The sequence below is a fragment of the Dendrobium catenatum genome, unplaced genomic scaffold, assembly GCF_001605985.2.
Source record: "Dendrobium catenatum unplaced genomic scaffold, ASM160598v2 fragScaff_scaffold_651, whole genome shotgun sequence".
Lineage (NCBI taxonomy): Eukaryota > Viridiplantae > Streptophyta > Magnoliopsida > Asparagales > Orchidaceae > Dendrobium > Dendrobium catenatum.
This window is the reverse complement of record NW_021319113.1, coordinates 804,013-816,019: the sequence shown is the minus strand read 5'-3', so window position 1 is coordinate 816,019 and position 12,007 is coordinate 804,013.

The following is a 12,007-nucleotide window of genomic DNA, read 5'->3' as shown; positions in this document are numbered from 1 at the left end:
ACATGGGCTAACACAGATGCTTGTTCTGCTTAAAATGTGTTATTTTGTATGGGAAATTTACTATATATGCTATATGGGATTCTAGTTCTGCAGGTATTGCTATAGCCTAAGTTTATTATGTGTTGCCATTGCAAGATTAGGACAGCATCTACTTTTCAAGCTAACTTGCTCTTTCCCAGATGTATGGATTGATATGGCTTCCATTCTTGTAGATATTTTTGATTTTGATGTTTTATGTATTTTCCTGGATTGTTGGATGCAATGACATTTGTTTTATGGTTTCGAATGAGGCACTATATATTTATTATCATCATCATTAACATTAACCTTATCCCAATTATTTGTGGCATGTTTTATGAATTTTCATTTTCTATTCATTCTTGTTGAGTGTTGCAGGAGACATTTACCCTACTCTCACAATTTTTTTTAACAACTATTAGCCATGTTACTTAGCAAACACCATTTTCTTCCAAATCCTTTTGACAATAAATCTATCTGTATTATCTATTTTTTGTGGTACGCCCAAGTGTATTTTCAACTGGCATATCTTTATTAGGTATTACTCCTGCCAGCCCTTTAAGATAATCATGCCTCAGTTTATCCTTTTTAATTTTACCACGTTTGCATGGTATTCTCATTGCCACCAAGCTCAAGTTGCCTTTCATGTTTTTTTTTTGGTCCGCGTTAACACTCCTGTCTATATATTCTTAAGAAGTATTTTATGTACGGCTAGTTCTTTATTTTATATTAATGTTGATAAGTCATACTTTATATGTACGAGACTTTGATTTCAATGCATTCTCATTGAATGGTACCGATATATTTAATAAACTATGGAACTTGCATTAAATGCACACTGATTTTTGCACATATATAGATATTTTATTCAAGTGTTCAAATTGAAAAGTACAAATTGTTTAATTAAATTAAATAAAAAAATAGGGATCTAAGGTAATATTTTTCATAAAACGGGACTATAATATATATAATTTGAGTACTATGCACTTAATGTTTAAAATACATGTATTTGCCATACTTTTGAAACGACAAGAAATGAAAATGAAGGTATTTTTGAATAATTCGTACATTTGTATGCTATATGTTCATGATACATGAATCTGCTCACTAGTGTAACAATTACAGAAAAATGTGACATGATTTAATATTCTATGTAAGCACCTTTTGTAGTTGAAGGAAAACTTTATGTAGTTCCCTTTCAATAGGAAATTACTTTCTTAATTATTTCTCCAAATATTATTTCAAATTTATTTTCTTATATGATTTTAGTCGATGAAAAAAATTTATCCATTGACAATGTGTTATGCAATGTCAAGTATCATGTACTTTTTTTTGTTAAATCCCAGACCTTTAATCCTGGATTAATCCCACGGCTGCAAATAGCGATCCGTGGGAAGCTCCCTCACGTTATGAGCCTTAGTTAGACAACAAAATTAGGAAGGATTGTATTACTCTATATTGTGTAATAATTTGTTTCTTTATATAAGCATATTGTATAGACTATAAATAGGGATCATGTTGAATAAAGTTTCAAACTTTTTCCCTCTCCAATCTTCTGAATTCAACATGGTATTAGAGCCACGAACGAGATAGGGAGGAAGCCATTGGAAGCCAAATGAAAGAAGTTTTATCAGAGGAAGATGAAGCCGAAGGCGATGCAAGAAGGTGACAATCGGACGATCAGACTCTTACACTTCGACCTCTAGATGCAAAAAGGCGACGCTTCGACGTTCGGAAGGCAGGAAGAAGACGAAGACGCTCAACGCTTGGAGATGCTCGGATGCTCGACGAAGACAATTCGATCGAACAATCGGAGAAGATGCTCGACGATCGGTCGCTCACGCTCGGAAGAAGCCAGTTCTCCCGAACGATCAGATAAGACGCTCGGCGATGTTCGCCTGAATGTTCTTAGACTCAATCGGATGCCCCTTCCGATCCACAGAGACAGGCGGGCCCTTCACTTGGGACGGGTTGACAACAACAAGGAATCTTAAATCAGATTTGAGACCTGATTAAGACCTGAAATCAGCCTTTATTGCTATTATAACACCACAATGTCTGAAGAAAATTTGTCCCAGAGATTTGATCAAATAGAAGATTTTATGATATACCAAGAATGAGGTGATCTTTAAAGTATACAACCTTCCTATCGCCTAAATGGGAAGAACTACCTAAAGTGGTCTCAATTTGTAAAGACCTACTTAAAGGGAAAAGGAAAAATAAATCAGAGGACCAAAAGGAGGAGATCTTAATTTTGCGGCATGGGATGAAGCAGACTCCGTGATTATGTCATGGTTCTGGAATTCCATGACTATGGAAATTAGCGATACATTTATGTTCATCTCCACTGCAAAGGACATGAGATGCCGCAAGACAAACTTTGTGAAAAGCTCGGGATGGGGCTCAAATCATTGAAATCAAAATCAAAGTAGGGAGCACAAAGCAAAGGAGCAAGATCGTGATGGAGTATGCCACTCTTCTACAAAATCTATGGCAAGAACTTCATCACTACATTTACATAGAAGCCATATGTCCGGAAGATGCTGCGATCCCAAAAAATTTTATTGAAAAAGATAGAGTTTATGATTTTTTTGCAGGACTATATGCATAATTTGATCAGGTTAGAGTCCAGATCATCGGCAAAGAGGAGACGCCATCACTTAATGAAACCATTTATCTCATTCGCACGGAAGAAAGACGATGGGGAGTGATGTTAGAACCAAAGGTCGTTGAAAGTTCAGCAATGGTGATGAACAGATAATCGTCATGGAAGGAGTAAGATAAAAATTTCTCAAAATTTAAAGACAAAAACTCATTTTGGTGCAATTATTGCATGAAGTCAAGATATACTAAGAAAACATGCTGAAAGATATTTGGAACCCCCCCCAAGTAAGGAGTGAAATCAAATAATTGAAAAGAAGAGCACATTGTATGCCAACAACACTACAAGTTAGCCCAACCCAGAAGCACAGACCATCCTTGGAGAACTCAATAAATAAGATATTGATAATCTGAAACGATTCTTGATCTCTTGAAAGATCAAATACATCTTCTTCACTTGCACTCTCAGATAAGTTTTCGATTTCTATTAGTTTAAATGCCTCTAGAAGTCATTTAAAGGAATTATGAATCATTGACTCGTGAGCCACATATCACATGACCCACTCACCTACCCACTTTATCAACTAAACTCCTTGCCCAAGCAACGAGAAAATCATCACTACTGATGGTTCTCTTACCACGGTAGCAGACCAAGGAGACATAACATTATCTCCCTCAATCATCCTAAAAAAAGTGCTCCACGTACCTCAATTATTCATTAACCTAATATCAATACAAAAACTTACCAATGATCATAATTATCAAGCTTTATTTAACTTTACTTATTGCTTATTTCAGGACTAGAGATCGGAGAAGAAAATTGTACTTGTTAAGAAGAAAGTTGGACTATACTACCTGGAAGAACTAAATCAATCTAAAAATAGCTGCACTATCTTACCCCTAGTTGATAAGAATTCCACTATTTGGCTTTATCATTATAGATCAGGGCACCCATGATCCAATGTTTAAAATTGCGTATTCGGGTATTGAGGCGTTTTTCATTCGTGAGGCGAGGCGTGAGCCTCAAGGCGTTTTGAGGCGTAAGCCTCAAAATCAAAAGATTGCGTAAACATAAAATGATAATTTTTTTATATACTAATGAGTGAATAATATAAAACATAAAAAAATATAAGATATGAACTGAAATCAAAATATCTCAATAATAAGATAACATGAAATATAGTTCAACTCAAAATTTTATCTTTCCCAAATCCAGGTATTTTTTCATTAACATATAATTCCAAATTTCCAAAAATAAATAGCAATGACATATCACATAAGAACTCATAAGTCATCAGCACTGTAATCACTAAGGGGTTCTTCATTTGAATCATTATTATGGTGAACTGCTCTTTTCCCTTCCTCCTCTCCTATAGAGTCTAATGTTGGACATTTACTTCAAGATTTATGTAAGTTTTAATATATATAGCGTGAGGCGTAAGCCTCATGCCAGTGAGGCGAGACGGGCTTCAAGGCGGGCCTTAACCAAGTTGAGGCGCAAGCCTCATTAAAAAAACTTGAGGCGTAAGCATCGAGGCATTTTTTACTGGAATTGCGCAAAGGCGGGCCTTAAGGCGAGCCTCATATTGCGCAATTTTAAACCATGCACCCATCTTTTGATGTCCTAAGACATGTATCGACAACTTTTTCAGAAATTAGAAAATAAATATTTCATTATTAAACTTGTGAGTTAACTATTCGCTAAACATAAAAGAACTTCCTTCCCAAATAAAAATGAGAGATGTGATACTCTTTTTTACCTTATTTATAGTGATATATGGGGACCCTAAAAAAATTCCCAATATCTCTGGGCACACTGGTTTGTATCATTCATTGATGATTGCACTAGAGTCTCTTAGATCCATCTCCTCAAAAGTAAATCCGATGCTGGCACCATTCTTCCCATTTTTCATGCCATGATCCAAAATCAATTCGGGGTAAAAATAAGGAGATTTCATTCCGATAGTGCTAAAGACTATTTCAACCAAACCCTTTCCTTCTAGTTCCAAAATAAAAGGATCATCCATGAGTCCTCCTGCGTTCACAACCCACAACAAAATTGGGTTGTAGAAAGAAAAAATGGTCACCTTCTAGCCCCCATTTGGGCTTTTATATACCACTACAATACACCGAATTCCTATTGTGGGGAAGCTCTCATTACTGCAACTTATCTCATAAATCGACTACCTTCAACAGCCCTAGGACTCAAAACTCCAATGAAAATTTTGTCTTCATTTTACCCCGAGTTTCGAACCCATCATAACCTTATACCAAAAATCTTTGGGTGCACTGCCTATGTTTATGTTCATAACTAAAATAGAGAAAAACTAGATCCAAGAGCACTCAAATGCATCTTTGTTGGCTATTCAACTATCCAAAAAGGTTACAAGTGTTATCAACCATTGTCTTTGTTGACGTTATCTTTGATGAACAAAATTCCTATTTTTTCAAGCCTCATCTTCAGGGGGAGGTTGAACTTGACGAAGATGAGAAAAATGACCTAACACCTCTTGACCTTCCTCCACCACCTCAAGCCAATCCACCTGAAAACTAGGATAGGGAAACAAAAGACAAAGCTGTCATTAGATTTGAGAAGGCATACTGATGCATTCAAATTCTATCAGCATATGTTTTATTATTCAAATGTTTATATATATATTTTTATTTTGGTCTTATGTAATTTGGAATTTTATATTTTATTTTGTTTACCCTATCCCCATATAGTGGGACAAAGGCTTGATGTTGTTGTTGTATTTTGTTTACCCTATGATGGAAGGCTGCCAATGAACACGTTTAGGATTGGTGCTCTTAGGACACTTCACTCATTTGGTTTGCTAGCTTTCTTTGGTTTTTGGGCATTTGTTGTTGGGCTAAAATTTTCCTATTGGGCTTGGCCCAGTTTTCCCTTGGCTGCTTGGTGTTTTTTTGGCTGTTGGATTCTGGGCTGGCTGTAGGTTTTTGGCTATTCAGATCCTGTGATGGCTCTTGGTTTTATGGCTGTTCGGATCCTGGGCTGGCTATTGGTTTTCTGGCTGTTTGGTTTTTGGGTTGGCTGTGCCTTTCTCTTGGGTATTTCCCATGTTTTACTGCTCCCATTGATGGCTTGAGCAACACCTTTTGGGGGCTGTTTGGATTCCTTTTCCCTATTTATAGGGGACTTTTTGTGCTGTTAGGAAGGTTTTAATGATCAGAAATTATTTCTAAACCTGAGGGTTTTCTCTTTTAGCCTTAGAGCTACTTCTTTCATACCTATTTCTTCTTCTATTTTTCTTTCTATTTCTTCTCTCCACAAGTATCTTTCCATTGTATCTTTCTTCTCTACATAAAGTGTGGGTGGTGTTGTTGGCCGGTTTGTTGGTATTTGCCGGAGGAGTGCCGATTGGTGTTGGATCAAGATTGCTATGGTGGACCCCTAGTTTGAATGTTCTAATTTTTCCTAATTTTATCGATACATGTGAGGTGACTTTTAAGGTTGTTATAAAGGTATTGTTCTTTATAATTTTGTCTTTTCTTTCGAAATCCTCTTTTATGTTTCTTGCATCTATTTGTTTCGTTGTCGGTGATTTATTTATTTATTTTGGGTTGAGTTGTGTTCCATTTGTCCCTAGTGTTCTCATTCTTGGTTTTTAGATCATAGGAGCTATCATATACTCCAGGCGTATGTTTAGATTTTGCTCCAAAGCAGATCTAAGAATCTGAACCATCTCTTAGAAATATGGTGAGCTCACCACCTCCCTTATTCTCTATAACCAACTTTATATCCTTTAACAAATTCTCATCCTCACAAAAAATGTCTTGGTTACACTAGAAGATATCCATATTCTTAAAGGTATTTGTGTTGTCTTATCTGATGAAAATTGAAAAAATGCCATGATAGATGAAATGCATGCATTAGTAAAGAATAATACATGGGAGATCATCAATCTATTGAAAGTAAAAAAATAGGTCGGCTACAAATGGGTGTTCTCCAAAAAGTACAAAGCTGATGGCACACTAGAAAAATTCAAGGCAAGACTAGTGGCAAAAGGGTTCACTCAAACATATGACATTGACTACCAGGAAACCTTTGCACCTATAGCCAAGGTAAACTCTGTCAGAATGCTACTCTCACTAGCAGCCAAATACAACTGGCATCGGGAACAATTGGATGTGAAAAATATATTCCTGCATGGAGATCTGGAAGAAGAGAGATTTATGGAAATACCACCAGGGTTTAAGGAAAAATTTGAAGGTAACAGGGTGTGCAGATTAAAAAAGACTCTGGATGGGCTCAAACAATCACCAAGGGTCTGGTTATGAATAATTTCAAAATTCATGCTTCTTAATGGATATAAACAAAGTCAAGGGCATCATACATTATTTTTTAAAAACTTAGACTTAGGGGAGTCAAAATATTATTAGTATGTGTGGATGATATTATCTTGACTGGAAATAACAAAGAGGAGAAAGTTAGTTTAAGGAAAAGTCTTACCAATGAATTTGACTTAAAAAAACTTGGTATTCTAAAATACTTTCTTGGAATTGAGATAGCCCACTCCAGCAAATGAATCTTCATTTCACAGTAGAAATACATTAAAGATCTTTTAAAAGAAACTTGTAAATTAGCTTGTAAACTAGCACCAACTCTAGTAGAACCAAATCTTAAATTGGGGGAAGCAAAAGAAGATCTAGATGTAGATAAAGGGTCTTACCAGAGACTTGTAGGGAAATTGATCTACCTCTCTCACACCATATCAGATATAGCATTTGCCATAAGCATGGTCAGTCAGTTTATGCAGAATCCAAAGCAGGCTTATATGCAAGCGATAGATAGGATATTGCACTACCTTAAAAGAAACCCATAGAAAGGGATTCTCTTTAATTAGAAAAGATCGCAGAATAACCCTAGAAGCATACACGGATGCTGATTATGCGGAATCACCAGTAGATAGAAGATCTACATCAGAATATTGCATATTTATGGAGGGCGCTAGTTATATGGAGAAGCAATAAATAAAATGTGGTGGTAAGATCTAATGCGAAATCATAATATAGAGCTATGACTTTGGTAATATGTGAGTTACTATGTATCAAGATGATTCTAGAAGATTTAAGGATCAAGTAGAATGATTCCATGAAGCTACATTGTGACAACATTTCAGCAATCAGCATAGCTCACAATCCAGTCCAGCATGAGAGGACCAAGCATATAGAAGTAGACAGACATTTCATTAAAGAAAAAATAGATAATGATCTAATATGTATCAACCATCTATCATTAAAGGATCACCTTGCAGATATCCTTACCAAAGGGTTGTATAACTCTGTCTTTCTCATGATTGACAAGTTAGGAATGATAGATCTATATTCCCCAGCTTGGAGGGAGTGTTAAATTCCAGCCCTTCAATCCCGGATTAATCCCATGGTTGCAAATAACAATCTGTGGGAAGCTCCCTCACATTATGAACCATCCTTAGTTAGACAATAAAATTAGGAAGGATTGTATTACTCTTTATTGTGTAGTAATTTGTTTCTTTATGTAAGCATCTTGTATATACTATAAATAGGGATCATGTTGAATAAAGTTTCAAGCTTTTTCCCTCACCAATCTTCTGAATTCAATAGTTTTGATTGGATTCTTGGTTGAGAAATGACTATTGTTTATGGTATTTGAAGACGGGAGCATGCCTATATTGTGAAGAATTTAAAATACTCTATAAACACTTTTACATGCATGTAGTGCCATTTGGATATTTGAATATGTACTCATTGATTATTAGTAGTACTGGTGTAAAATGGCCTATCCAGCCCTTTTAAAGCTTGCTCAAGAAAACTATGGAAGGTTGAATGTGTAAACTTATTTACATATTCTTTTTTTTTTTTTAAAATAAAGCATAATATTATAACTAAATAATTATATGAGTTCCCATGAGACAATAACAAGGAATTGCTAGATTAAAATGTAAAAAATAAAAACACATGTTGTCATTGGTGGCATATAGATTGTAGCCTAGTAAATACAGAGAATGATAATAAATTTTTTCTTATATCTGCCTTTCTCAGGAAATAGGATTTGAATTTTTTTATCCACTTAGACTTCAATACTCAGTAAAATGTGATGGGATCCAAAAAGGTTCTAAATCAAAGGAGAACACTTAAGAGAAAACAGGGCACAACTTAATATAAACATAAGTGAACAAACCACAGGCAAAATCCAACCAGATGCAAAAGCTTAAACAGCTTTAGAAAAACAACAAAAACTTAAATTAAAGAGAATACCATCAGAACAACCAACAAGTGGTTACCTCACATGTAACGATAAAATAGGTAAATAAGGTGCTCTAAAGAACATGCAAACCAGAGGTCCACCACAACAATCCTGATCCAACACTCATCGCAACACCTCCGGCAAATAACAACAAACCGGCCAGCTACACTTCTCACACTTGTAGAAAAGGATACAATGGAAGGGTAACTTGTGGAGAGAAGAACTAGATAGATGACTTAGAAGAAGAAATAAGTAGAGAAGAAGAAGCCCTCAAGCTTAGGAAGAAAACCCTCAGGTTTTTAGATAATATAATGTTCAACAACTTCTTCCATTAGCAGCCAACATCCCCTATACATAGGGAAAGAAAACCAACAATCACCTAAAGCAGCCGCCCGAATCAACAAACCAAAACAGAGGGAAAAACCCAGTAAAAAAGGCACTTCCAACCCAAGAATTGAATAGTCAATCAGCCCAACAGCCAGCCAGAATTGAAACAGCCAAGAAACCCAACAAAAACTAAGGAAAAAAGGCACGGTAGGCTCAGGAACCAAGCAGCCAGGCACCAATAGCTAGCCATCGCCAACACCAAACATCAAAAGGGAATTGGGCCAAGCCCATTAAGTTAATTTCAGCCCAACAATAAATACCCAAGGAACCAAAAGATTGACATGACTTAAGAGCACCTAACCTATTCATGATCATTGGTTGCCTTCCATCATTGGGTAAACAAAAATAAAACATAATAATTCAAATTACAATATTCATAACATGAAATGTCATTTGTTGAATGCATCAATTCTCCCCAGGTGGAGAATCTCATCTCCTGATGAGAACGCTTTACTAATATGTTAATAGATATTAGGATGTCGAGTCTGTAATTCCGCTGCTTCAATCCAAGTACAATCAGTCGAAGGAAGCCCACTCCATTTTACCAGGAATTGCCCGTGCACTCCATGTCTTGTATGGGTAGTGATGTCTAGAACATCTTCAATACGACCATCTTTGGTCTGAACTGGACTGGTAACAGGTAAGGTCTCTAGATCCACAGAATCAGTTGGATTTCCTTCATATAAAGTAAGGCCAGCAAAGTTAAACACAGGTGAAGTTCCAACAGAAAGAGAAAGATCCAGCAGGTAAGCATTTGTTTCTAATTTTCGAAATATCCAGAAAGGCCCAATTTTTTTTTTTATTTCGGCTTAGCTTGCCAAAAGTACTAATTGGAAAGCGCTGTCGTAAAAAATAAGCTATAACTAAATCTCCCTCTTGAAAATGACACTCCCTTCGATGTTTATCAGCAGTAGTCTTGTATTTAGCATTTGCCATATAGAGTTTTTCTAAGGCCTGATGTTGGATCGATTGAATATGGTCCACAATTTTTGTAGCCTCGGCATTGATTCCACTAAGCACGGGTAATGAAGTTCTATCTAAAATGTGGGGAATAGGTCGACCATAAATGATTTCAAAAGGGGTTTTTTCGGTAGATCGATTGATGGAATTATTGTAAGCAAATTCGTATTGGGGTAAAATTAAGTCCCATTGAGAAGGTTTCTCACCTACAATACATCTAAGAAAGTTTCCCAAACTTTTATTTACAATTTCAGTTTGTCCATCTGTTTGTGGGTGGTATGCACTACTAAATTGGAGAGTAGTCCCTAGTTTTGACCAAAGTGTTATCCAAAAATGGCTTAAGAACTTAATATCCCCATAAGAGGTAAAAGTCTTGGGTATGCCATGTAGTCTCACAATTAAAAAAAAATAAAATAAATTAACGACATGAGAAGCATCAGAGGTTTTCTTACACGGGATGAAATGCGCCATTTTGCTAAATTGATCAACAACAACAAACACAAAATCAAACTTTCGAGCAGTGACAGGTAATCCTAGAATGAAGTCCATAGTGATATGTTCCCACGGTTTATTTGGAATGGGAAGTGGAGTATATAGACCAGTGTGACAGATTTTTCATTGTTTTACAAATTTCATTATATGTTTTCGCATGTGGGGCCAGAAGTATCGTTCTTCAACTAAAGCCGTAGTTTTTCCTTGATCAAAATGCCCCCCTAATCCTCCACAATGAAGTTTTTGGATGAGTTTTTCATGCAAAGAGCTTTGGGTAACACAAAGTCTAATTCCCTTAAACAAAAAACCTTGTTGAATTGTAAATTGAGCAGAAGAGTGGTTCTAGAAGTACAACATGATTCCTAAATTGTTTTGAAATCTCGATCAGTGGCATAGTTATCTTTTAAAGAATCAAGGGAAATTACAATTGGTTCAATGGTTATCAATAATTGGGCTCGTCTGCTTAAGGCATCAGCGACTTTATTTAAAATTTCAGCTTTGTGTTTAAGATGAAATGTATATTCTTGCAAAAAGATGTCCATTTAGCATGCCTTCAATTCAAATTTTTCTGAGATCCTAAGTATCGTTGAGCTTCATGATCAAAATTCAACACAAATTCTCTTTGAATAAGATAATGTCTCAAAAATTTTAGTGCCTGAACAATTGCATTAAGCTCAGCATCGTAAGTAGAATATCGGTATCAGGTATCATTAAGTTTTTTACTAAAGAAAGCAACAGGTCTACCCTCTTAACTAAGGACAGCTCCTATGCCAAAATGGGAAGCATCACAGTCTACTTCAAACATTTTGTTAAAATCTGGTAGTTTAAGAACAAGAGCTTGACTTATTTTTGTTTTAATCAGATGAAATGCCCTTTCAGCCTCAGGGGTCCACCTAAAAGTTTCCTTTTTAATACAATTAGTGATGGGTGAAATCAAACTATTGAAATTTTTCATGAATCGTAGATAGAAAGATGCTAATCCATGAAATCCCCTTCACTAATTGTTTTTGGAATTGGCCAGCTCTGGATTGCTTCAATTTTAATGGGCCCACTTTAATTCCATCATCATAAACAATATATCCAAGGAAAGTCAGACTATGAGTCATGAAAGAGCACTTTTTAAGGTTGATGAATAAGCATTGTTCTCTTAAAGTTTGAAGAACATATCTCACATGTTCAAGATATTCATCAAGACAAGAACTATAAATTAGTATGTCATCAAAATAAACCTGGTGGGATCAATGAGACTTAAAACCAAAGGATAACACTTAAGAGAAACAAAACACAACTCAATCCAAAATT